We start from the raw sequence: 12,485 nt of genomic DNA, 5'->3' as shown, positions 1-12,485 counted from the left end.
CACCCATACGTTGGTAAGCATTTCCCGTACTGTATACAGTAGCGCGTTACTTACATAGGTACCAGTTTTTGATAATATTACTATAATTTGTTGTAGGTTAATAATAATTGTAAGAATCATAACAAAAAAAGATATTACCAAGTATATTTGATGATATTATTGTGAATAAAGTAATTTATATATAACCTATTTATGTGGAGCCTTGTTTTCAATTTTCAATCCTTAGCTATAAAAGTTGAACATTTTGTAAATTTTTTACTACAAAATTATTATTAAATTATAAATTTAATAAATTTGAACTTTAAATGATTATAAAAAAAATTGTGCATATGTATTTTTAACTGCTATTAGAACGATATATCAGGAGCCTTATATTAAATTTTCACGCATTTTTACCCTACAAATACAATTTTATTGATATTTATAGAAAAAAAAACTAAAAAAATTGAAAACTGACAATGTCCGTAAACAGCTCAAAAAGAGTCAAATTATTTTCAAAATTTTATCGTGTATAGAAAATACTAATACAAACATTCAGTGAAATTTTCAAGTATCTATAGTCATACGAAAATCGTTACATGAGATATTGAGTGAATATCAAATGTTGTAAAAATATGAATTTCAAACGCTCATAAAATTTTAATTTGACTTTCTTGTAGACATTTTTTTTTTGATAAAGGTAGACAAACTTATGGATAATCTTGTATTACATTTTAAAATCTTAGATTTAAAAAGAAAAATTTTTATGAATTCTCAACTCAAAATAATTTGCTAATTTTCGTGATTTTTCCGTATTTCGTCAATATTTGAACTTTAAATGCTTATAAATAAAAACTGTGACGAAGGATTTTTAATTTTTTTAATCTGCATTTGAAACAATAACCTAGGAGCCTTCAATTAAATTTTCAAGCTTTTTTACCCAACAGATAAAATTTTATTGATATTTATAGAAAAAAAAACTAAATAAAATGGAAACTGAAAATGTCCGTAAACAGCTCAAAATAAGTCAAAATATTTGGAAAATGTTATGGTGTTTAGAAAATGCAAATATAAACATTCAGTCAAAATTTCATGTATCTACGGTCATTTGTTTTAGAGTTGCACCAAAAACCAAAATCGATTTTCTCAAAAACAGATTTTGCGTAAAAATTCCCGTTTGTCCTTAATTTTTCTTTTCTTTTTCACGTCGCGTTTGAAAACTACTGAGACCTACTACTCTTGACCCCCCAAAGTCACAACTAGATTCACTTTCCTATCAGAAAAGTTACTGTTGAAGAAAATCCAAGCACTTTTACTGTCCTAAAAGGTGATGACAGACACAAAAAAAAATTTTAAAAAAAAACACATATCATTGTAAAATCAATACATTCATCTCTTCGCTCAGAATCTAAAATGTATTAACTATTATAAGCATAAAACAATAATACATTATGAATAATATTTAAGGTTTATAGGATTTTGTAGTCGTTTTTCGTAAGAGCTAAAGTCACACACGTACACACTTATGGTTTCTTTATATTATTTTTATAATTCATTGAGAATATAGTAATATGCAGAAATTAAATTGAAAATAAATCTTGATGAAAAAATTAAGTTAACTTACTATAAATTATTATGAAGGTGGGTACCTACTATTAATACTTAATATATATTCATATTTACTCATAATTTATATACTTACATGTATAAATACAAAATGTATAATATATAAGTGAAAAATGCGTTGCATGTCGATTCAATTTATGACGAAATTATTTGAATACTTATTATATAGGTAACGCCTTGTCCAATATTTTAATTTTTAAATGTATGCGCAGTACGCATTATTATTTATACCGTTTGTCGTATTTATCTTCGAGTTGAATTTTAAACTTGCACAGTTGCACTTAACAATACTGCGCGTTTTAAAAATGCAGAAAAAATAGAATAAAAAGGACACGATATGTACGAGTGTAATATATATAATTATAATACATAATGACTTATATCTAATGTATATACGTTTGTAAATTATATGGCTCATATATATATAATACGCGTTAACAGTGTTTAGGCGCCATTAGCTAGACGGCACAGATTGTGTGCTATAGTGTAAAAAAAAAAAAAAGAAAAACAGTCAACTTGTAAGTCCATAAATTTCCGAGGGATTAACAGGTGCAGGAATGGGATTATGAAAATAGTTCTTGGCCGTATACTGAACAGCAGTTGAGCAACTAAGTTATTGTCGCGTTATTCAATTTTCTCTCTCTCTCATATAGAGCACGCTTCCTATATTTACATTTGATATCACACACTGTATGGCGTTCGTTCGTATATTCGTATATAATATATATTATTATAAAATATATAATATTATTATGATGGAAAACATAAATACATAAACACAAATACACAAGAGAGAAAATAACATGCGTGTTACGACGTCACGACTCTTGCATACTATATAGTTGTTATATAGTCATATAGAATACCTATACCAACATAAAAATAATAACAATATAATGTCAAGGGCGCACGACACTGAAATCGAAACAATGGGAGTTAACCGAGTTGCTCGGGAGTGTTATTGCGGACGATGATTCATATTATATACGGCTGAACGGAAAATCGCTAGGAAAATGAACAGAAATTGAACGGACCAAGGAAAAAGAATAAATAACTTGCGGCACTTATAGTACTGTAGAGGCTTGCGAAATTGCGCATGTATAATGTATAAATGTGTCCGGTCCACGTTCGACAGATTTTTATGTTATTTTTAAATTCATTAGTTGTCCATAGGCGTTAGGTGAAAACCAGTGAGCACATTATAAAATACTCGTACTATATTATTTTACCAATCCGTTTTGAACAAAATAGATTTTGGTAATTTGATCTATAGGCGAAAACGATTTTTAATAAAATCCAACAATTTATATTCTAGTATTTTTCTTTCCGTAGGAATTCGTCTTATTATTGTTACATAAAATGTTTAATTATTATTCAATTGTCTAATTTATATGTACCTATAACCCATTTACCTATGACCTTAACATTTTAATACTTTGTTTGTTAAAATAAGTTTAATATTTAGTTAACCTTAGAGACCCATTTTAGCTTATCACTGTATACATACCGGACTGTTATATACTGGTATTTTTATAATATTTATCGACAATCTGCGCTCCAAAAGTGTGTAGGTTTATAAATTTATGTATACAACAACTGAACAATCTTTGTATATTATATACTTCAAACGACGTATTTTGTATTTACATTGTACACAATATAATTACTCAATAATCAATATACTTATCACATAATATGGGTAGTAATATTGTGTTTAATTTACATAATATCGTGTGTGTTATTGCAAATAACATATTTCTTTTAAATAAACAACTCACAAGTAACAAATTGTAAAATGTGTGGTTTGTGAAATAAGAATTTTACCTACATTTCTGAAGAAAAAAAAATTTGTTGTTTATACTTTGCTAATTTGTCACGATTGTAGTTACTATTATACAATATGTACTGGATACATCTCTTCGTATTGTATTCAACAAAAAGCTAATTAGATTAAGTAATTATGTAAATTAACCATAAAAATCGAATAGTAAATGTGTTATTTAAAAGCAACTTAAAGCAAATTGAAAACTAATATTTTATTATTGTATAATTAATAATAACGATAATAATATTTTAAACTGTGTTTATAGGCTGTATAATGAACTCGAGAAAAATCATACTAAGAAAACAAAGCTAATTCATAAACTGTCAAAAACCTAAGACATTATGGAAGAATATTACATAGACGTGTGGTGGGCATTGATGGATGATGGTTAGGTTAATCTGACTACCATAGAAAATCGTATAGTGATTCGTAAATGAATGTTTATCGGCGTTTATTATATTATCATCCAACCCCATGATTGGATTCGTCGCTCATCAGTCTCATAGTACATAATACATATCTTTAAAATATTAATTATTTCTCCACTATATTTATTTAAGTAACAAACAGCCGTAAGACGATAAACAAGCGACCTCTTAAAAAAAATTATATTTTAATATTATATAATATATTGTTAATGGAAAATGTGTTTACTTTACACAAGCGCTGTACGGCCATATTGTCGATAATGTCTAACGATGTATATTGTATACATTATATTACGTACGAGCTAAGATAAAAACGACTACATTATAACTATAACATTATGTTATAGTTACGTATAATATATAGGTAGGTACGTCATAATATTATATTATTATTGTTATATTGTATTATAATACCAGCAATCGATAAACCGTTTAAATTATGTATTCCACTTTTGAGTTTTCAAAACGGGCAACGACCACCCCACCGCTCCGGTGGAAACGCGTGATGAGACTGTAGAAATATAGTGAATAATATGTAAGTACTATTATACTAGTATTATACTACTATACTTAATAAGACTTACCTACCTACCTAATATTATAGAGTAACTATAATACATAATAATATTATACAATGTAGGTATATATGATAATAAGATGGTATAGTATAGTAAAATAATATTATTTCGTCGGGTTTTCCGATTAGGAGGTTCAGTCGTATAATATAATAATTTCAGTCCGTCCGACGATAGGTTATAGTATAATATACCTCTAACCGGCAAGAACTATAGAGGTATAATAATATAATATCCTATATTATAACGTAGGTGTACAATGTATATACACGCAATATTCCAGATTGGTATTAGAGCATTATAATAGGCATACATTAAACGACGGCTTGAACTGCAGTGTACTATACAACAGCAGGCGTCGTATAATATTATGATGATAAAAAAAAATAACAATAATATTATAATGGTAGGTATTGCTGCCAGTCGGATTTTCAATAATAATAATAATAATTGTTATCCGCGCGTTTGGCGGACGGTGTAATTTTCGTCGAGTCGCCCGCGTGCGGCGGCGGTGGCGTCAAAGCGCCGTAGACTTGTACTTTGGTGTACGGTATACTTATCATACGTCGTCGTATACGGGTATAATAACATTAATACGATGCAGTCGTATATTATGTTATTTCGGTATTTATTTCCTCCTCCGAAAGCCATCACGCCGTACGCGATCCATCCTATAGGGGACCGCCACGCAGTATGTTATTACGTACACTGCAGCAAATCACCAACATCGCCCTGAAGCCCCTCGTCACGGCGAAGAAGACCTTTCCGTTCCTTTCGACGTCTATAATAACGAACCCGCGTCTACGATGAATATAATTGACAAACCCGAAATATACCGTGCGCGTGTAGTATAGGTATAAAATACGTATGCGATTAAACTGCAGTACATTATAGTTTTTCGTATTCTCCTTTTCGTCCCCGATCGGCATAGATATTAGATACGTATCTACCTACTTAGGTATAACAATGGTCGTACTAAAGAGAGATGGTTTTGATCAAATATTTCAGTAGACACTCCTATTGCAAAAAAAACCATATTAATGAAATTTGGAAAAAAAACTATGTTTACTTGCATCGAATAAGGGTGTGAGGGCGAGTGTGCCTCTGTAATCTGTGGAGCAAACCCTATCACCAAGTACACATAGTTTTTTCCCATATTTCATTAATATGACTTTTTTTTTCATATAGGATTGTCTACTGAAATATTTGATCAAAACCATTCTCGCCGCAGTCGTCATTGTTATTTGTTGTCATCGTTATATCGTTATTACCTATATTATTATTACATACATATTATAGCTCTCCCACCACCACCGCCGCCTCCTATCGTACATTATTATTATTGTTATGATGTATTATTATTATTGTTGTTGTTGTAGCAGTACTATATAAATATATATAACAGTATAATACACATTATTTTGTCGGACAGTCGACGAGGTCTCTCTGCTCCGGAGTAACAATAATAATTATTACCGTCCTGCCGCCGCCGCCGCCGCCGATCGTAATAATTATTATCCCACGCCGGCCGCGCGCACCACACCGCGCTTAGCACAAATACTCCAAAACCGCCTCTCTCTTGTCCGCGACGACGTCGCTCACGTTATTGTTTCACCGCGCCGCGCGGCCGCCTGTTGCGCAACCCGCGACGATCTAGCGACACCGCGGCGGTGCGCCTCCTCCACGCGACGAGACACTTTCACCCGTTCAACGCGGCGGCCCCGCAGTGCGCTTTTCTCGTACATACACTGTTATGTTTTGATTTTTATTGATCATTGTTATTCTAAAAGTTACGACGTGCACTACTCCGCCGCATCACCATCCACAGACGCATATTAATTATTGCATTTTGTCATCGGTTACCCGTTCCATGTCATCATAATCGGCCATTATTTTATTATTACCATTTTTTTTTAATCGCCTTCCGGTCGTCTCGAACTTAGAGGAGGAGTGTGTATTAGTTCATTTCTTTTTATAACCTCAACTATAGGTATTTAAATGTATATTTAGTACCTAATATGCTAAACAATAATAATATAAATGTTTTCGTGTCACCTACCCTAAAAAAAATACTAAAACGCCACTGCGAGGTCATTACACCGGTTTTCGGACCACCAGCTCCAGACTGCAGTTGGTTATAACTTATAAATATATATACATACATACATGGCTATAGGCTATTTATACAATAAGTATTACATTATTAAATTAAATGCTGATAAATGATACATTAATCAACTACGCGGACAGTTCGACGCACGAACGTTATTTTGGGTCGGGCATATTTGAAAAATCGAAAAGTACAGAAGTTATACGATTTAATAAATTTACTTTTTATTCCAACACGAATCACACAAAATCTGATCGTATTATTTAAATAAGTGCGTATATTATATTATACCAGAAAGTAATTCCAACTTCCAAGACATTAAACCAAATATTGATCATCTAATGGACGTTCATATAGCTTCATACCGCCGAATGGACCATTCATACCGAAAAACACGCAATCGGGTTGACAACCAAAATACGAAACCATCAATAAAAGTAAATGAAGTATAAATAAGATATTGGACATACCGTGATGTGGATAGTGGATTATCCGAATTTATCTTACTGCAGTTATATATTATGTTAAATTATATTATATTATTATATATAGGGACCTATGCGAGTGAGGTCAACTCCGAAAACTTTTATTCAGTAAGGCTTGCGATAAACAAATTCAATTCGAATATAAATATTTGAAATCTGTTCCTTGCCAAAGAGTACATAATAAGTTTTTGAAGGAAAAATAAACAATGTACGAAACGCATTCGAGAAAACTGCGCGTAATTTAACTACAGGGACCGAGTCTGGTTAAAAATAATCATCACCATTTAAGCCGCATGTATTTATTTTTAAGCATTTTTTTAGTAGATTTGTACAATCGATGAAGTGTTAATAGATTTTCCAGACGTCCCGTCGTATATGCGACTAATAAAAACCTTCCTCCTGGTCGCGGTTGTTTATTCTCGGAACAGGATATCGCTGGCTAATGGAAGAAATTTGCAACGCCAAAAATACAACACGTCCGTTATCAAATTGCCTTATTTATTATTGAGTAGCTTTTTACACGCTTAAAATAAGTGGCTTTATGAGTTTGTATATGTTACACTGCAGCAGTACTACACGCGCGTTTATATATCTTGGCTATTTTGTAATTTTGTTATTTATTTTTTTTTACTTATCCCCATATGTGCCCACACGTTCCATTAATGGATGTCCGTGAACGATAAGAGCTCATTTTTTCCGTGGTCCAACCGAGTCATCGTAACTTAATTAACATTTTATAAACCGGATGGAAATAAATCAATTGATAAAATGCATAATAAACGGATTTTTATTACGTTAGGTATAATGTTATTACATATTATATATAATATATTATATACATGCAGACTACGACACATACAGGGTACGGACATTTTTTTGTTGATATGTGTCTAGATCAACACTTTTTCTGGGACGTGGCAGATACCTATAATATTTTATTTATTAAGTGTAAATGCCGATTTGGATTTTAATGCTCATTACGAAGTAGTAATATTACGATGGATACGTAAATACGTCCACAATATATTTCATCCCGTTGATCAAAAATAAATTATTAATGTGTTTTGGAATATTATTACTATAGGGGCCTAATAATATGTTTTAGGCAAAGTGAACATAGGAGATATGTGTTGGCTTTATTGTATCACTTTAATTTGTATGTCGTTATTTTTAACGCAATTCAGATAAAATATAAAGAAATATCAAAGAAATGTTTAAACACTTTAAACCATAACCACATATAGATAATAATATAATTTATTTGCCTGATTGCCCATCCGGTGTTAAAATCTAAAAGTTGTTGGAATAATACTGCTGTACAGTAGGTTACAGTGTAATGGATGGTGTTAAATTTGAATATTATTTTATACGAAAATGATTCTGAGCGACAATAGTTTTTCAGCCTAGGGTATATTTTTAAAATTTTTTTTTGTTTTGACTCAAAACGAGTTAAAATATTTTTTAAATTTTACCAAGTATAGATGGTGTATATTTCAAGTATCTACAGTTATTCGTTTTAGAATAGAAACAAATAAGAAAATTGCTCCATGAGAAATCGAGTCAATATCCAATGTTGTAAAATTTGAACGTCTACACTCATAAAAATGTAATAAATTTGACTTTCTAGTAGACATTTTTTGATAAGAGTGGCAAAAGATTACATTGTAAAAATATAGGTAGGTACATACCCTGATAATAATCTTTTTTTATAAGAATATAACAATATATGTATAGTATGTAGGTACCTAATTATCTCTTTAAGAATATATCACACATGGATTTAACATGCAGTGCCGCAACTACCGCAGGTGCTGGCGGTGCAAGGTACCACCTAATGGGCCTCAAAATGTATGTATGGGGCGTCTCGGATTTTACCATTACCTACCATACATAATATTATAAAACAATTGTAAAATCAAATATAAGAATTCAATCAATTTGAATTTTGTATTTTCGTGTACATAAATATTAAGTATACATATAGGTCCTATTTTATTGGCTCAAAAAAATAAGGAAAAATGTCAATTTTTACCCAAAATCGATTTTGGTTTTTGGTGTAACTGAATGACTGTAAATACGTAGTTACACGCAATTTTTACTGAATGTGTATATTATCATTTTCTATACACCGTAACATTTTCAAAATATATTGACTTATTTTGAGCGGTTTACGGACATTGTTAGTTTCCAATTTTTTTAGTTTTTTATTCTATACCTAAATATCAATAAAATTTGTTGGATAAAAAAAGCTTAAAAATTTAATAGAAGGCTCCTAATATATTGTTTCAAAGACTGATGAAAAATATTAAAAATCCATTTTTTCTATTTAAATCTAAAATTTGAAAATGTATTACAATATTCCTCATAAGTTTTTTTAACTTTATAAAAAAAAAAAATGTCTGCAAGCAAATCAAATAAAATTTTTATGAGCGTTCGAAGTTCATATTTTTACAAGATTGGATATTCACTCGATTTCTCATGTAGTGATTTTGTAATTTTGTTGTAATAAAACAAATTTCTGTATATACATGAAAATTTCACTGAATGTTTATATTTTGATTTTTTATACACATAAAATTTTGACTCTTTTTGAGCTGTTTACGGACATTATCAGTTTTAAATTTTTTTAGTTTTGTTTTCTATAATTGTCAATAAAATTGTATTTGTTTAGTAAAAATGCGTGAAAATGTAATACAAGGCTTCTAACAAATTGTTATACAATAGCAGTTAAAAAATATTAAAAATACATAAGCCCAATTTTTTTTATAAGTATTTTAAGTTCGAATTTTGACAAAATTTAATAATTATTTTGCAGTTAAAAATGTATAAAATGTTCAATTTTATATCTTAAGGATTGAAAATTTAATACAAGGTTCCGTGTAAATAGGTTATATATAAATTACTTTATTCACAATAATATCATTGAATATACTTAGTAATATTATAATATGCTGACTGAGCGCGTCTTCGCTCAGAATCGTTTTTCTTATACAATGATATTATAACATTGAATTCAAATTTAACAGCATCCATTATAGACATCCACTTGTAACCTAATGTACAGCAGAGTGACACCCACTTGTCCACCTTTTTTTAATTGTACAGTGGTTTGTCCTATTTGAATGTACTTTAAGTATTCATTCATTTGTATCTATTTTCAATTTTACCAACTTTATCTGTCATGGAATTTACTGATTAATTTAAATATTTAATTCTTAAGATAAAAATATGTATGCCATTTATAAATGTAATAAATGTACCTATAATAAATAAATTTATTTTGTTATTAGTATTTACTATTTTTTAATCATATATTTAAGATATAATATTATAATGATAATATATTATTTGAATATTATAGTCAAGTGCAGTTAGACATTTTTTTATTACATAATTTGCAATTACTAAAGAAAAATGACAAGTGGGTAGGATACTTTGGTTGGATACATGAACTCTCAAAATTCCTGTATTCTGTCTGCCACTGTTTATGTCTTAAGTACATATAAAAAGAAATCCATTAAAATTTCAGGGATGCTAACATTTTATACATCAATGTGAGCAAAGGGCTTGGTTACCAAACGGCACACACAGCCAAAATAAATTTATATTTATTTTTTTTTTTTTTTTGGAGGTGGGATTTTGGTATATTTGGTGGCTAAGCTCCCCCCTTATTACCAATGTTTTATTTGCCAATGTTACAGTAAAAACTAAAAGGGCCTCTAAAATATTTTTGAACCGGGGCCTCAAAATTGTAATTGCGGCACTGTTAACATGCGTCAAGCAGTATTGAAGCCTTAAGGACTTCTAGATTTTGCAATTCAATATTTCAACGGTTTACTTATTCGAAATTTTATCAGAATTTTATTCTTATATTTATACACGTTTTCCCGTTTAAAATTTTTCAATTAAACGTTTTACATATTCAAGACTTTATTGTTCTTACTTCTTGCAAATATTGGTTCAAGATATCGACGTTCGAAGTTTTGAAGTTCAAAATTTTTAAAGTTTCCCGATTTTCCTTAAACTGTTTTAGTTGTTTATTTATGTAATTGAAAATTTTCGCATTTACGTCAATTTTTAATATCTGTACTTGAACGAAGAAATGTACAAAATATTAAAGCTTAATATTTTAAATTATTTATACAATATTATACCACAATATTTTTCACACCGTTCCCAAGTACCCTTAGAGTTACCCTTAAATGTATAATACGCGCACTGATGTTTCCAATGCTGCGGTGTCCGAGCGGTTAAGGAGTTGGACTTGAAATCCAATGGGTTTTACCCGCGCAGGTTCGAGTCCTGCCCGCAGCGAAAATTTTTTGCAGTTTTTCCTACGTCACTTTTCATTGTTTCCGGTTTTTCACGGTGCTATATAGTACACTACGCTCCTGTTCATGTCAAACTAAACGTATTTGCCTACAGTTTCAAATTAGTAAGCGTTTGAAAATATAACCAGGTTTATATCAAGATATTATTATCCATACCAAAAACCGAAAATCCAAACTAAAAATAAGGCGCAGCCCAAAAACCAACGTTATCGATTATCCGTACGCACATAATATGAAATTATACTCAGGAACGAGCAATATAAATTTAATGGAATATAAACTCATCCGGCTTCAGTGTATTACAGGTTATACCGGTGATCGGCCGTCATCCAGCAATATACACGTATAATATTATATATATATAGGTATATAATATTGTGTACAATACACACGAGCACATTATACATCTATAATACGGCATGCATTATTGCCCACGAACTACAGTGTGTGTATGTGTGTGTCGTCTCCTCTAATGGGTCCATTTGCATGTTTTATCTATAGTGGATTACGTGCCTTCCCGTCCTTTCGCGTCCATTCAAGAAACCGTTCCCATGGAGAAGCCTATATATAATAATATCTACTCTCTCTCACGCCATCTCACTCACTCTCTCTTAACTGCCCGTCTCTATTTGTCGTACACAGAGGTACGCCACACATACAATATTATTATTATTATTACTATTATATTATATACGACAACCGGCCGATAATTCATTCACGTTTTCCTTCGCCGCCGCCGCCGCGCGCTAGAGAGTTGAACAACCGACCGCAATTCACTCCGCCGTCGCCACTGCCTGTGCCGACGTCGTAGGCATCTCTCTTTATATATATATATATATATATATAATATATGTTTTGTGTGTATTATAACGGTTGCCGCCACAGTCACACCACTGCCGTATAATATATTATTATTATTATTATTACGCGAATACCTATACTAGGTACATATATTATTACCGTGTCTATATACATATTATTATAATATGTAAATTTATATAATATGACGCGAGTGTATCTTCTATTATTATTATTATTATTTATTAAGGTATAAATGTATAATAATGTATGAAGGTAATAATAATATTATAAGTTTGCGTGTGTGCCAAACACGAGATAACATGGA

General features: G+C 30.6%; 1 non-coding gene across 1 annotated transcript; it reads left to right on the top strand.

Annotated features, from left to right (window-relative positions):
• The first annotated feature begins 11,260 nt into the window (after window positions 1–11,260).
• Window positions 11,261–11,342, top strand: Trnas-uga (transfer RNA serine (anticodon UGA)). The gene has a single exon. It is a non-coding gene; the product is annotated as a tRNA-Ser (tRNA).
• Window positions 11,343–12,485: the final 1,143 nt, after the last annotated feature.

The sequence above is a fragment of the Metopolophium dirhodum genome, chromosome 4 (genome assembly GCF_019925205.1).
Source record: "Metopolophium dirhodum isolate CAU chromosome 4, ASM1992520v1, whole genome shotgun sequence".
Taxonomy (NCBI): Eukaryota; Metazoa; Arthropoda; class Insecta; order Hemiptera; family Aphididae; genus Metopolophium; species Metopolophium dirhodum.
The sequence above is the reverse complement of the archived record's forward strand: the minus strand, read 5'-3'. Positions and strand labels throughout refer to the sequence as shown.